The sequence below is a fragment of the Camelus ferus genome, chromosome 33 (genome assembly GCF_009834535.1).
Source record: "Camelus ferus isolate YT-003-E chromosome 33, BCGSAC_Cfer_1.0, whole genome shotgun sequence".
Taxonomy (NCBI): Eukaryota; Metazoa; Chordata; class Mammalia; order Artiodactyla; family Camelidae; genus Camelus; species Camelus ferus.
Window position 1 is genome coordinate 6355388 of NC_045728.1, and position 16490 is coordinate 6371877.

Here is a 16490-nt window from a genome sequence, read left to right on the forward strand (position 1 = left end):
AAATAGATTATTTTTCCCTTTTTCTGTTTGAACAACTAAAGTTCAGTGAGATCAGGTCACTTGGGGCACGTCCAAAGGACGAGTTGGGAAGACTCTGGGACCAAAGGCCATCCTGGCTGCACCAGGCGACACTGAGCCTCTCCTAGTCTCTGAGAAATGTTACCTGCCTGAGTGTAAATGAATGCAGGGCGGGCAGGGTGGGGAATCAGATAAAATGACCTAAGAATCTAAACATTGAAAGTGGTGAAAAGGCGAAGGAACCAAAAGCGACGGGAAGCTGGAACCATAAGGCAGACACTAGGTAAGAGCCAAGAGAAGGGATGGACTGGCCGGCTCTGCAGACGACTTAGGCGGAGAGGAGGGGGGCGGGATCGGGGCGGGGAAACAGGGGAACGTGCGGACCAGTAGTGGGCCGGCCCGAAATGCCGCCTCTCCCGGGGCAGGAAGGGTGAGGGGAAAGTGAGTGCAGGCACTACGGGAACCTCCGGGAACTGCCAAGTCAGCTCCCCCTCACCTATCCTAAGCCAAAGCGGAGACTTCCTCTCCTTGCCTTGGCGGGCTCTCTTGCAGAGCCTACAGGAGGGGGACTAGGAGAGGGTTCTGCACGGAGCTCCCCCCACCCCCGCGCACCTTGGTACGGCCCATCCCCCCGCCGCTGATCTGGCAGGCTGCGCGCGCACCCTCCGGCGCGGCGCGGGCCGTCGCGGAGCTGCGGCTTCCGCGGCGCGGTCCCCTCCTCCCGCTCCTCGCGTGCTCCGCCCTGGCCCAGCGCCCGCCGGGTTACGCGCCCGCGCGCCTCGGCGGGGAGGAGCGCGGCTGCGGGGGCGCGCGCCGGTGACTCCGCCCCCCCACCCCCCGCCTCCCCTCCCCTGAGTTCCCGGCGCCCGGCTAGCGCGGCTCCGTGTGAGGAGACGGGGACCCTGCGCCGCCCGCCCCCGCGCCCCCGCCCCGGCGTGCGAGGCGCCGCGCCCTCCTGCTGCCCTGGCCGGTGCATGGAGGGGCCCGTTCGGATCGCAGCCGCTGCCGCCGCCGTAGCCGCCGCCAGCGCGCAGGGGATGACCTGGGGGTGGCTTTCGGAGCCGGCTGCCGCGCAGGAGGTCTGGGGGCTTGGCCAGCCCCGCTGAGAGGTGCGGGGGTGGGGTCCCACCGCAGGGTCGGAGGGAGGGGTGGCCAGGGGACACCGCGCTTGGGGGCCACGAGGCTTGCGAGCGCGAAGTCCGGGGGCGGGCAGGCCGGCGTGCCCCGGAGGGCATGGGGGTCCAGGCTACGAGCGGGCTCTGGGAAGGGCAGCTGACGGATGCGCAGCGGGGAGCCCGAGGTCCCGCGTCCTTGGGGACTCTGAGGCACCTCGTGGGAGGAGGCAGGGTGAGGTGTCAGTGACACGATTAAATCTCTTTGACGATGATCCGCCAGAGCAGGTGAGATGCAGCATAGCGGGGAGCAAGGGGCGCCAGCACGTTTTCCCAAGGGAGCGAGGTCCCTCGCCTCTCTCAGCCTCCATCCCCTCGGAGCGCCCGCGAGAGACAGTGATTTATGTGTAGGGAGAATCAAGAGAAATTTTCTGCACAATGTATCTTTCTCTGCCTTCACAGACTCAGTTTCTTCCCAGCCCCAGGGAGCGTATTTTCCCTTCCCCTCTGTAAAGCTCTCTGTGGACTGCATTATCATTTGCTAAATACATTACAGCTCGCTATTTATTTCACTCTGCAGCTTCCAGACCTTTGTTGCATTCTCTCCACATCTAGGAATTTCAGTAATAAATCACCGAGGGGGTTAGAGAGGCTCTCTCGCCCTTCCCTTCATTGTTCTCCCTAACCCCACCAAATCAGGTGGAAGGCTCTCCAAAAGGAGCTTTCTCTAGAATGCCTGCCTTTCCCAGTCCGGACTCCAGAGGGTGGCAGGTGCGTTAAGGGGCAGGCTGTTTTTTAGCTGAGATCTAGAATTTAGGGAACCTCATTAACAGAACCTCTGTGTCTTAAATCAGACACCTTGAGAAACAGAAGATTGGATTAAAAGGTAACGAGATTTATTCTCAGACCAATGGCCAGGAAAGATGAAAGAGGCCAGTTCTGATTCTGTGCCTCACTGATGCCACAGCCCTCAGACTCCCCAGCTGACACTTGGCATACCTAGTGGACAGTGCCTGCTAGGATAGGGTGGGGAGGGGCCTGGAGAATGAAATGAGTTTATTCTCAGTACAAGTTTAAACGTTCTGTTACATTTTATAGCTCATTTTGGGGTGTAGTCTCTTTTAGCTGAAAATGTGGGGTAGTTCAACTTTTAATAGAAGATAAAAGAAAACTCCAGAAAATTTCTGGAAAATTTGATTTAGTGCTTAACTAGAAAGCATTCTTAGGAACCCAGAGAGGCACCAAGTACTGTAGTTTCTGTTATGCACATGTTGAAATAAACTGCTTCATACTTTAAGTTATATGAGAAGGATGGAGAAAACCTGTTTCATTTTGTAAAGACGTGCCCTGGGTGTGTGTTTGGCAGTGCGTAGAGCAGAAACATTTATATTTCTATTAAAAAAACACACACACAAGTGTATATTGTTTAACTTGCATGCAAAAACTCGGATATAGTTTTTGGAAAATCTGTCTTTGTTTGAATAGTTTAGTCAACCAGGAACATCAGTTACTAGAGGTACTGTGCTATTGTTTGTGTAGTAACTCACTTGGGATGCTTTGATTGATTGCCGTGGTTCTCATCAACCTCCCCTTCTGTGGAAAGTACTTAAACAGCTCTGACTCTCAGGCGGGGAAGTAGAAAGAACCCTTAGGACTTGGAGCAGACCCATCCAGCTTGTGTAGGTTGGCTTCTAAATCAATCTTACTCCTCGCCCTCTTTGCAGGTGGTTTGACTTTGCATGAAAGGAATTAAGTTCACTTTAAGATAGGACCCCGCCTCCCCCGCCTCCCCCTCTCCCATCCCCATCTGCAAGGTATATATAAAGATGAAGTGTTGCTGTTGGAATAGGAACTCCTGTCATAGGGCTGTGCTCTAAAGAGATCAGGTAAAATTTGTTGGCTAGTTCTTGTGCTTTCTTCTTATTTTTCCACTTTTTGCCCTTAGGCGTTCATGACTTTCTAGATGATTTTGTTTATGGCTTTGTCAAAATATAAGTTGAAGTAAAATTTTTCTTCTCTAGAAATGTTTCTTATGCAGGCATTTAGACCAAAATCGGTGTTGTTTCTTAGTGAGATCCTGGAGAAATGATTTCAGTAGCCAAACATTATCTTAGTGAAATCAGGCTGGAGATAGGAAAATTGAAAATAATTAAGTGAAAAATTTGTTATTTTTAACACATCGTTACGTTAGCCATTGCCTTGTTATAAGCATTTGTACTGTGAAGGAGTGTAAATAAGGCAAAACATCAGAAGAGAAGCTGAGTTTTCTGCCAGGTGGTCTTTAGGTATATGATCTTGCTACTTAATAGAAATTAATTAGATTAGAAAGGGAATTTGCAGTCTGGTTGCTGTATAGATTGCTTTGAAGGACTTGGCTTGACAGTGGTTTTTGGTGCTTTTTTCAAGAAATTTTGTTAACTTGAATTAGAGAAGGTTTTATTGTTTTTATTTAAATTTTTATATTGTATGCAAACATGTCACTGATTTATAAACATTCTGCTTATGAATTTTTGTTGCGTATATGGTACTAATTCACTTTCAAGACAGTGGGGGGGAGGGCTTTACTTAATTCTTTGCAATTGAGTTAAGAGATGGTATATGGAACATACTTAATGTCACTTTAAAAAATAGGATTACAATTAAATGAAAACTGGTTTGTTGGTTTTTTTTCTTTTTTTAATCCTTCAAGTTTTCCCTCATTGTTTGTGCTCTTTTCCCCATTGTCAGGCTTAAAACATACAGTATCATTGTCATCTGTCCCCTGAATAATGGTCCTGAGGTGATATTATTAATGTGGCTTTTTAAAATCAAACTAATTATACTTGCCTAAAAGAGCCACATGTGTGTGATTCTAGCTGCCTGGTGCCTTTTGAGAGCCCTGGAGACAAGCTAGTGAATAGAGCTGAAAATTCATTCTGTATTTGATTAAATGGAACAGACTTGCTGCTCCTTACCCCAGCAGGGGCGATGAGATCTCTTGATCCCCGAAGCGGCTCCAAGACCCTGGGAATTCCATTAGCGAGCACCTGAGGAATTTCTGCCCTGCAGTGCCTTTTTTGTATGTGTGTATGTGTGTGTGTGCAGAGGGAGCTGAGCGGAGTGGAGATGGGCGGGTGGCGGGCGGGGGGCGGAGAGAGGCTACATTAGAAGACTCCATATGTTAGCAGATCTAAAATCAAGGCATGACTTAACAGCTTATCTTGTAAGAGAAAAGCCCAACCTGCTAGTCAGGACTTAATTACAAGCACGGCTGGGGTGATGTGTCTTTCCCCCGAAGTGAACACCACTGCAAGTACCAAAAGTCACTTTTCTGCTTTCCCTCCGAAGCACAAGCTAATACACGTTGCAGACTGGGTAAGTTTTCTCTGAATGATCTTTTGATAAATATGTAAAATTGTGTTACAGTTTGGTCTTGCCTGCAAGAGCTGCTTGATTGTTATAATAACTTTTTCAAGCCGAGAGCAAAATCAGACTTTTCTGTGAAGCAGATTATTTTGCAGAGATGAAATACTTGTTGGAGTAGGCATATTTGAATTTGCTCTTTTGCTTTTATGTGATTTTTTAATTGTGTTTTTGTGACATTATTGTTACAGAATTTAAATTCATTTAGGGTATATCTCTCTTTCCTGCTGTCTTTTTAAAGGATTTTTTTTTTCCTGTCGCTGCTATTTTTTAAGGCATCGCTTTGCAGACTTGCCAGCAGCCACAAGTAAATGAAAATATATCTACCAAAAATATTCTGTAAAATCTTCGGAGCAGAATTTTTGAGAAACATCAGTGTGTCCTCCTTCCCCCGCCCCTCCTCCCCTGCCCCCAAATAATTTTTGGATACAAGATTTTTCAGACTATTAGCCCAGCTTGTTTCTTGTGTACTCTTTCAAGGAGGAGCAGTTCTGAATCTTGGATAGTGTAGTTAATCAATTTGCATCTTCCGGGAATAGTTAAAAATGATTGTGAATTCCAGTGCTTGTCGTTTTTAACTAGTGCAGAATGCAGTAGCCTATCTGATGGTTAATTTGATATATTTTGTTCCCAATTAAGAGCATGTTGTGTGTCACAGTTCTTTCCATCCTATTTCCATGTAGCTGTCTACCAAATTCTCCTCGCAATACTTAGTGTTTAGAAAATAAAGAAGCCTGTTAGAGAATATGTTTAATTTTTCCCCCACCTTCATCCTGGGCTTACCTCCTACTAGTATGGCCAAATGGAAAGGACTCCGAAATGAATGGGTGTAAACACTAAGGTTAGCATTGAGCCCGTCTTGGTTCACAGTTGTTCAGGCAGTTTGCTGTGTGATGTATTTTGATGGCCAGAGATAATAAAAAACTACCCCAAAGCACACTTTGTTCTGCTGCATATCAGTTGGAATGTGAGTTAGGACTTCAGTTCTTGTGAACCAGGGATGAGCCTTTTAATCATAGAATTAAGGGATTCTGAAGTTCCTCATATCTTACTTGAGAGGGGATAAATACACAGGTTATGCTACTGTAGTTAGATATATTCTGCTTACATTTTGTTGCCATATTTTTATGTTGCTTAATATAAACAGAATTAAGAAGCTGACATACAGCTGCTTTTCAGCTATTCTTGTCATAGACTAGCTGATCGCTTTTTATTTTTGTGAGCTGGGGCAGTGATCTTGACCTAAGCCTTGGTTTCCTCATCCGTGAAATGGGGATAATAACAATAGTATCAGTTACCACTGTTGTGGGGATTACATGAGATAATGAAAGTAAAGCGCTTGGCATCTAGTCAAACCTCTATGAATGTTAGCTGCTGCTATTTTAAGTAACTCGTCCTGTACATGTTAGTCAGATAACTTTGATCCAGAAGTGATTTCCTTTGAAGATGAAGTAATGAGGAATTCTCAGAAGTTAGTAGTAGTGTGGGTGCGTGTAGCGGCTGTAGTTTTCAGTGTGTTACAGTTTCCTTCATTCTGCAATCGAAACTTAAAAGACACTGGGAAACAATGTATTGCATTTTTTCTTCCAATTGAGGTATAATATAAAAATGTACGCAAGTGTCCAGTTAATGTGTACTCCACGAATAGCCAGATGAACTTTTATATATGCACGTATGTGTGATAACCCAGACCAAGATGCAGAACATTTCTGTCATTGGAAGGCTCCCTGGTGCCCCTTCCCAGACCGCACCACCCCCAGTAGAGAACGATTCTGACAACTCTTACCATACGTGAATTTTGCTTCTTCCTGAATGTTATAAAAATGGACTTGCACACTAAGTTCTCTTTTGTATCTGGTTTCTTGCACTGGTCACTTGCACATGTCTGAGATCCATCTCTGTTACTGTGCACGGGCGTAATTCATGCTTTTTAAATTGTTTTAGCATCTTTTACATGTTTTGAAATTCATAAGGGTTCATTTTATTGGCCCATTAGGTGTGTAGTCATTGGGAAAACCAGAAAATAACAACACTTCTTCCGAAATTGTTAGCAAATCAGATCCCAGTCACTGTCTTAGAGAAAAAGCCATGACCTTATTTTTATACACAAAGTTGGGCTGCAGGTAATATAATCACCTGCAGTCACAATTCCATAAAGCAAATCTTTTGATAACCACGTTCATTTTGTGTGTGTTTAGAAAGGAAGGGAGGGAGCCTCAAAACAGAGAAGAACATCTAAGGTAGTTTATATCCTCCGTGCTTAGGATTTAATGCCATAAGCAATACTTAGAATTGAACAGAAGTAACCACTAGCCCAGCATTAGTGCCATATTCTAGAAGAAAACGAAACAGTACAATGCTGTCTTGGAAAAAGAAAAATCCATCAATAATGGAAGAAAATGGAGCAAGGATGTTATACTACAGGAAAATTTTGAAGACCTCACACTTAAATCAGGAAGAATTTTGGCAACTAACCTTCTTAACAGTTGCTGTCAGGCTATGCCTATATGTTTGAAATTTCTGTTTGTATTGTTGGGATTCCCTAATATACAGAATAAAACTTATTTCACCAAACAGTGAAACAAGAATACAAGATGATGTCGATGAACCAGAAGTGCTGTTTGGCTTTTTAAAATTTTATTTTGAAGGGGGTTGTGGTTGAGATTAATAGCTTATATTTCTTCTTCTTCTTCTTCGTCTCCTTCTCCCTTCTCCCTTCTCTGACTTTTTGGGTCTAGTTTTGTTTTTTTTTTTCTTTACTAATTTTTTTTAGGGGGAGGTAATTAGGTTTTATTTGTTTGTTTATTTTTAATGGAGATATTGGGGATTGATCCTTGTGCATACCAAGCATGCACTCTGCCACCGAGCTGTATACCCTTCCCCCAATAGCTTGCATTTCTGTTCTTGGAAATGTTGATGAGGGATTTTCTGGATGTTCTGGTTGGACATAGCCCACTTCTCTCTCCGCAGGCATTGTCTTTTTCAGCATTTTTAATTTTATTAAATTTCATTATTCATAGCTCCTGGACATTAGGTCATTCTTCACATAAGCCGAGTGTAGGGATGGGATCCTCTGGACTCCAGAGGGGCAGGTTGCCCCCTTTTCTCTTAAATCAGAGCACCAGTGGCCAAGATTTTAATGAGGGTAGAGAGTGTTGAAGTAGTGATATACCATTCATCTTTTGTCCCGTAGGGGCACTCAAAAGATGCAGATTTTATTTCAAAAGAAGGAAGAACTGTTGACAAATAAAGCTGCCCTGTGAAAAACGCTCTCTCGAAGGGGCATGAGCTCCTTATGCCTTGATATGTTCTAGTGGCCTTTGCAGAAGACAGTGTGGAAAGAGTCTCTGCCTTGGGTGAGACGCAGGATCACGCGACCTCTGAGGGCCTTTGCTGTAGGACTGCACGAAGCAGGGTCTGGTGGGGGAGCTGTGCTCCTTGAGCACCACCTACAGTGCCACCCGCCACACCTCAGGTTTCACTTGCTGCAGTTTCATTTACCCGGGTCAACCGCAATCCAAAAATACTGAATGGAAAATCCCAGAAAGAAACAATTTGTACGTTTTAAGTTGTGCATCGTTCTGAGTAGTGTGATGAAATCGCGGGCCATCCCCCCCAAGATCCTCAAACCCTCAATGTGGTTCTGTTCCTGATATCCAGCTGTCCATGTCATCACGGCTCCACGATCCAGGATCACCCTGAGCGGATGGTCCTCCCTCTGACGCATCGTCAGGTCAGCACTAGCCTATCGCTACATCGCAATGCCTGCATCCGTCCCCTCACTTCATCTCATCATCGTCATTGTGAGAAGGATGATTACAGTACAAGAAGATATTTTGAGACAGAGGGAGACCACATTCATACAACTTTTATTACAGCATATTAAAATTGTTTTATTGTTGGTTATTATTAATCTCTTTCTGTGCCTAATTTATAAATTAAACTTCCTTGACTACACCTTGTCCTTTGTCTCTTGCAGGCAGTGAACACGTCTCTCGTGTTCACGCTGATACTGTCGTCACTGTGTACACGCCTGTCTCATCGTTTTCTTACTCCCGAAGGATGATGTGATTTTCCCCTACATGCAGTCATCCCTCTCACCCCTCTCCTTGCACTGCCTTACAAATACGACACCCAGATGTCCCGAATGTATCCGAGTCCTAAAGCAGCACCTCTCGAACTTTAATGTGCGTTTGAGTTTCTTGGCAGGGAGGGATGTTAAAATGCAGATTCTGAGTTGGTAAAGTCTGGGGCGAATCCCAAGACTATCCCTTTCTAACAAGATTCCAAATGATGTTGATGACGCTGGGTGGACCACACTGAATAGCAACTTGGTGAGCTGTCACTTCTAGACCCATGGATGATTTCAACACACAATTCTTCTCTAAATCCAGTGAGATCAGTAACTCTGCATGTCGAGTTCAGATAGACCACATCTTCAAGTGATGAAGATTAAAGTAAGCTTTAGATAAAGAAAACATAATAAATATTGAAGATACTGGGACATCCACTGTCATTATTACTGGAATGCTTGCCAAACATTTTACGTATTTAAAATGTATATTTTAGTTATGTGCAACATTACTTTGTGTCCAGAGAGCTGATGTCATGTTTTGTCTGTTTTTCAAATACTCAGTATTACAGGAGTTTTCCTGTAAAAAGTTCATTCTGCACTCTGTCTCTTGCCAGGGAAATTTCTGACAGTTACTGGCTTTTTAGGTATCAGAGTAAAAGTAATTAGCATTTTCTATTTTACTATAATTTGATGACTGTTCAGTGAGTGTGCACACTACCTGGAGGTGAAATTGGCAAGGAGGATGAATGTCTAACGGACAAAATGCTTTTCTCAGGCCATGAAATTACTGTAGTGACATCAGAATTTGGCAGCCTCTTGTATCCCAATGAAAAAAAAAACAGCATCATAAGCTAGGGATAAGATTTTTCTTGCCCATTTATTTTGGCTTGTTTTCATGGTTTTGGCCCCAGGGCGTGTGTACAACAAAATAACACAGTGAATAAGAGGCAATAAGAATTAGGGCGTGAACATGGTTTCAGCTGGAACGGACATACTGTTTTATCACTCACTGCTATTTCAGTAGTTTAAACTTCCTCTCAGGTTGGTGACTAGGAGAGTGGGTACGAGGAATGCTCATCTTTGGAGTGAAGTTAAACTTCATTATCTGGCTTGATGTTCCATAGCTTGCAATATATTCAGAAAGTTTGACAATTAGCTATTAAAACGGTCTTGTGAGAGTGAATGAATGCCTGATTGTGGTTATGAGTGTGATTGTAGTTTTTATAAGAAAGGTGCTATTTATTCCTCTTTATAAACACCAGGAAAGTGATGTCATTTGATTGAATCTAGTGTTTCCTCCTGGGCAGTTTACCCTGTTCACTCTTGTGAAATTAGTGACAACTCATACACCAGAGTTCCCTGCATCTGAGCAGTAATTCCAATAGATCTTGGGGCTGCTAAACCCCAAGAAGATATTTTTATAGTTCTTAATAGATTATTAAAACTCCTGAATAGACCGACACTAGTTTTACCATTATGTTGTGCCCGTAATTTATGTTGTGGGCTCATCTTTCTTACTGTGATCACTTTTTAAAACAACGTCATTTTATTGTTCCTTCCATTAAACATTAAATGTTCTTCCAAAATGAAATGAACAGGTTTTGTTCTCCAGTAAGGAGGATTATAGTACTGATGGGTTAAAGACATTTTAGACCTAATTTTAAATATATACTTCTTCTTAAGAATGTATTTTCAAGTCGTATTATGATCTGATTAGAACGGTTCTAATCTCTGAGTTGGTTCTTTTGGTTTCTATTTGTTGAATACTAGGCACACTTATGGCTGAGTCTTTTTTGAGATTAAAACAAAAACAAACATCAGACTTCTACCCTGAGTTCCTAAATCTAAGCTCTAGTCATTAAGTTATTTATGTTTTGACTGTAGAACTGTGTAAGCTCTTTCATATAATTTTCATCATACATTTTAGAGCTGATGTTTTTTTTTTTAATCCCATGGCTAACTAAAGCCAATTTTGAGTCATTCTAAGATGAGTTGTTAACTGCGGTCTCCTATTAGGTTAGCAAACAAAATTGTCATTATTGGTTATTTCTTTTGTGTTTAAGGATGCGTTTTAAAAGAGCTATTGTCACAGTGGTTAGGTCTTAAAATAATTTCACATTTGTCTCTGTGACAGCAGCCGCGGTGGGGTTTTTAATCATAGAATACAGCTTGTGCAGAGATTTGATATTCGGGGTTTTTTTGCAGCATCAAATAAATTTTAGCTCAGGGATTTGACTAGATACACATGTTACTAATGTTAACAAGAGTCTTGTAGCTCCCTACCATAGTGGGTTTCTAAATGTGAGCTTTGTAAGTCCAGGCTGTATCCCGTCCCACAGGAAAATAACAAATTATCTTAAAGAAAAATTGTCCACGTGTTACTTTTGGGATTTCTCTTCCAGATAGGTAGATTGTTAGGGGAAAGATAAGGAAATGGTCAGCCCTGTGGAACAAAGATTTTAACACTTGATCAGATCCATGCTTCCTCTCCACTCCTTATTGTACAAATCTCTTGTCATTATGGATGTCAGCTGGTCATGGACCAGGCACTGCAGATTAAACTCCCGAGGCCTTCAATGACCAAGAATGAGAAACTGAGTTTTGTGTTTTTCATTCGTGCTATTAAGAATTTTTTTCCCCCTTCATGTTGAAATGCGAGTTTTCTGGAAAAAAAAATCTTCTCACTTGACATATTGTAGAAAGACAGAGTCCCCATTTGCTTGTAAAAGTCTAATTCACTGAGAAATGCTAGCATCTTTTGTGCCTGATTCACCTAGAAGGTCCGCGGGTTTACTTGGGCAATGTAACAGTAACATGGTGACGAAGGAATGAAATGTTGCTTTGGCAAAGCAGGGCCCTTGTCTGAGAGCCCTGCAGACTTTCAGAATGGTGCCTCCAGAGGGCTGGGAAGGAAAGCCCTGTCCGGCCTGGCGTTGCGGGCGCTGACAGGCACGCCAGGGACCAGGATCCTCCCCGTGCTCACTGAGTCCTGGCTGAGGACTTGCCCCTTCAACAGTTACAACCCCTGTCTTGTGGTTCTTTTTCTTCCATATACAGAATAATTTTCTCCTAGCTTCTTTCTGAGGGCGATCATTTCTTAAATAATTTTAGAGTCCTTTGTACTTTGCAGAATGTTTTACAAATTTTTTTTCTGTTCACAATAATGTATGAGATAGTAAAGTTTTCATGAGAACAGAAATCATGAAGACAATGATTAAACATTAGTATCAGATACGAGAGTTTTAATGTTCAAAGTTGGATGAGCTTTAAAATATCTAATGGTAGAAGAGGAGGTCATTTGTAGTCTTTGTTTTTAAGCTTAATTTAGGTTATATTTGCACATTTGTCTGCTTAGGAATAGAATAAAATAGTCAAATTCTAAGATTTTGTTTGCTTGGTTTTTTTGTTTGTTTGTTTGTTTGTTTTTGTCTTTGACATTTGTAAGCCACGGAATCTGCATTCTAGATTCTATTGACCTAATGGAAGATATTGAGAGATTGACGTGAATTTGCCTAAGACAAAATTGACTCCCAGGTGTCTTGTATTTTTAAACTCTTTCCTCTTTAAAGAGATCATTTCATCCCCCCCTCCACCAGCCACAGGAATGGTTGCTTTCTAATACATTTCTTTAGAGCAGGTACTTGGATGCTTAGAAAATCTCTAATAGTATATTCCACCTGAAAATGAAGTTTGAAAGCCCTTTCCAATTATACGCACAGTAAGGAAAATAGCAAAGGGGGCTTTTTAGAAATAAATCTCATTTTACATTTGTGTCTTTGCTCGTGGAATGAATATAAAATCAATCGACTGTTCTTTCTTTTCACATTCATTCCATGATGCTCCTGTGTCCAGAGCATGACAGATGATGTCGAAACTTAATTTTTCATTTCTTGGATATGTTAGAAAAGGAGTACAAGTTTTGCAGGTTTAAGGGATTCTGCTAGTATTGCATTTGTCAATCGTAAGCTATTTCCTTTCCGTTTTATGTCATTGTATAGTACTGGCTAAAAGAAATGTTAATGCTGCAGCATTTGAGCATAGCTCGCTTGTGTTCTTTCAGTGCAGATCACAAACAGTTGTTAACTGTTTAATGAGATACGTAATGATAGTTTTGATGACCAGATTGAGAAGAAAGAAAGAAAAACAGATATTAAAGGCAAACCTTGCTCCCCTCCTGGGCTGCAGTGAAGGCTGGGTTGTAGCAGCGCAGTCCAGCTCCCAGTAAGAGGTGTGAGGCTGTTTATTTTCACTCTGGAGATGTATATACTACAGAAGGAAAACTCTGGCCTTGCTTAACCTAAGCAAGTCATTACTTATCTACGATCTGGCAAGCAATTTGATTAAGGTTGACAGGACTCGTATAATATCAGAACCAGGCCCTCTTAATGATTGATGAGGCTTGTCTGTAGGGTTTTTTTTTTCTTTTTTGAACGGAGAAAAACAGAACAAGAATGAATACTTGTTGAGATCTCTAATTGCCAAGTCTAAGCCAAGTCTGTACTGTAGTTTTATTTGTAGTGGTTAATATGTATTAATTTGTGTGTTATTTTTTAGGTTATAGTTAAGTGGCTTTAAAATCCTATTTTTGGGTCAGCAGATTAATTTGGCTTCTACATGATTAAATTCTTGAAATTTTAGAGATCTTGCTTCTTATCTTGACATCTTTCTTAACATGTTTTTCTTTGATGTTATGTATTCTTTAGTGGAATTTTTAACTTGTAAGGAATTTTCCTCTTTATTTTCTAATGAGGTTGAGTTATTTGCAAGTTTTGGCTTTCACCTAAGGCAGTTTCAACCCCTTGCTCTCTCACTATGCAGCAATGATTTGGACACTTGTAATGGCATATCTGGGCCTTCGAGTGTTGCAGTTGACCTTTGCTGTATCATTTGTGCCTTGTCTCCTTACCAGCAGATAGATTGTGTGTGTGACTGGAAAGTGCCAGTTGTTCTTGGCAGCACGTTAAATCATTAGTCTCCACATGGTGCTGCGTCCAACCAGAGAAGATCATTTCTTGTTTTTCATCCTTCATATGCTGTTTAGTAGAAAACGGGTAGAGGAAGAACCCTCTCCCCCTTATTTGAAGTAAATTGAGCGTGTGGAATTTCCAGATCAGTGAAGTCATTGACTTGAGAATGAATTAGCTTTCTGTAAATGGAATTTTCTTAACCTGGGAGTTTTCAGGCAGCGGGTCAGACAGGTTTAGACTCGGGTAAACTCTGGAGTCAGGGTGCCCCGGGTCAGAGCCAGACTCCATTGCCTTCTAGTGACACGGCCTCTGTGTGCTTTAGTGTCCTTGTCTGTATAATGGGAACGGTGGCTCATCAGGCTCTGGACCTCCTCACTGACTCCTCACAGTGACTGGCGCTTGGTAGGTGCTCCTGGAATGTGAGCAGTTGCTCTTGCCACTCTGGTATGTTATCTATGGGAGGAGGGCTTACAGTTGACAAAACAGTACTGTGATGTCGCTGCATTGCAGACTGTCAAATCAAAATCAAATGAGTAGGGATTCAACTTTACGAGGCTGTAAGTGTGGGAATAAGCTAGAGTTGATTGTATGTGCTTGAGTTGGTTAGGACATGGCTCCTAGCAGAGAGAGTGGTTAGGTTAGGTGATATATATATATATACACACACACACACATATATATACATCATTATTTTTAAATAAATATATATTTTTTTAAATAATGAGCTTGACTCTTATGTCTGTTCTTCCAAATTTCCTGCTTTGCCCGTGGGCTTCCATATGGTCAGAGCAGATAAATACTTAGCCAGGATAGGTAGCATTAAAGACCACCAATAAAGTGCCATTCCTGAGCTGTTTCAAAAAAAGAAAGAAAGAAATAGAATAGATATAGGATCATCAGAGGCAAATATTTGACTTGGAGAAAGGCCAGTTATGTGTGCTGTCAGCCCCGCTCCAGCCATGCCCCAATTTTGTTTCTTGGTGGCCAGGATAAGCCCTCAAGTGACTACTGAAGACTGAGGTTCAGCAGTGGAGGGACATCCAGTGAACTGGCCCAGGAGCTGTGGAATCAACTTGGTACATTGGGGCTCTAGGCGCCTCTTTCCAGTCTCCTTGTCCTGTAGCTCCTTTTCTGTCATCAGCAGTGACAGTAATAATGCTTCAGAGGAGATGTTTGTCTATTTATTGTTGTTGTTGTTTTGAATATTTTTGGGTAGTGTTGGGAATTCCATCTGTTTCTTCTACCCCACAGGTTGGCCTAACGACTATTTTCATCACCGGTATCTGGGTTTTCAAGGAAAGCACAGTAATTTTTGTAGCAATAGTGAGCATGTTGGCAGCAGGGAACATTGTGCCACAACTCTAAAAATGCACAGATTTTTCAGATATTCCTGCTGGGTGTATAAAGCTTGGTTGAATTGCATTTATAGAGTTTTCTGAAGGAAGTGGTCTTGGTGGCTATGGAGTTGGGTAGCAGTTACAAGATTCTTTTAACCTTTTTGATTTTGGGGAATGTGAATCTAGTATTTGAAACTGTCATTCTTGTCCTGTCATTCCAACCCCATTCTCAGTTGAGATTTGCAAAGATGTGTGTGATCAATGAAATAGCCCTGTGTTTGGTTAGTTAACGTAATGTCTTAACTGACATAAACATGTCCTACATTTTGCTAGAAAGGGGTGACCACTTGAATAATGTGTGACTTTTTCAAAGGGAAGAATTCCTATAAACCCCCATGTTGATTATATAATTTTATTATTAATCTCATTTAATTATATATAAAATAAACTAAATGCAAACTTATAAAGCTAAAATGAATATATATATTATGGCAAAACCACAAACCAATATAATTCAAACATTTTAAGTCTTTAAAAAAATTTTTTTTTCATGTTGTCAGCATTGAGTTTAATAGTAGGAAGATACTTTTATTTATTTTATATTTCACTGGACTATTTGATTTGATTCTTCAGATTTTAAGCATGCTTAACATTATTTCTTTTTAATGAAGAGCTTGTTTTTAATTACTGGTCCAGTATTTTATGGGCCAGTCACTTTAAAAGTGCACCGGGATATGTAATACTGAAAAAATGAAAAAACCCATTCAGTGAAGTGTATGTATGCATAGTATTTACTGATTGTTGATGAACTATCTATAGTGAGTGAGAGGTTTGTAAACACGTGTGTCCCTAGCAGACGCTTCTCTTACACCACCTGTTATGTCATATGCTTTTCAAGTTTGGCACACGTCTGCTGCCATGAGCTAGAAGGTGATTCACAACTTCTGCTTTTCTATCTGTTTCTATATAAATGAATATATTTCCACACAAAGCAATTTTCTGCCTAGTGGAAGCAAGAGTCAATGGTGGTGTAGAGTAAGGGAAGTCTTTGGTGAGATTTTTCATGCTATATTTCGAGCCCTGCTTCCCCAAATCATTTCCAAGTGACCCAGGATGACCACTGGGGATACATCATTGCTCTCTTGCGCACAGGCAGAAAGGTCTACTGACTAAAACAGTTGAATCTTTCCCTGGCAGCTCTGATTTAAGTCCTTGTACAATATATTAAAAATCCTAATTTTATGATTAGTTATCCTAACAACCAACTTATTTATTTATGCAAATAAATGAGCAAGTTGATATTGCCTGATATGGACAGGGAGTGACTAATCTACCTGACCTGTATGTATAAATCAAATTAGCATTGTGGCAGATTGCTTAAAAAACATACTTGCTTTTCCTTAGGTATTTATGTACCAAATTCAGGACTTTAAGAAAAAGAAGTATTGACAAGATGTGAGACAGATTGACTTGATGGTTCTAGGGAAGTTTATAAAACTCTTTGTGGTTTGACCCAGTTAATTTGGCCAGTGCTCTTCAAGTATGCTTGAAATGCTTCCTAGAGAGGTATCTTCCTGTT

At 41.6% G+C, this 16490-nt stretch overlaps 1 protein-coding gene across 1 annotated transcript in view; it reads left to right on the plus strand.

The window, feature by feature from the left end:
- The first annotated feature begins 746 nt into the window (after positions 1-746).
- Positions 747-16490, plus strand: part of CDON (cell adhesion associated, oncogene regulated) — an 87565-nt gene continuing 71821 nt past the window's right edge. The window contains 2 exon segments of the mRNA XM_032472719.1: positions 747-1127; positions 4458-4484. The gene's annotated coding sequence lies outside the window, so the exon portion shown is untranslated.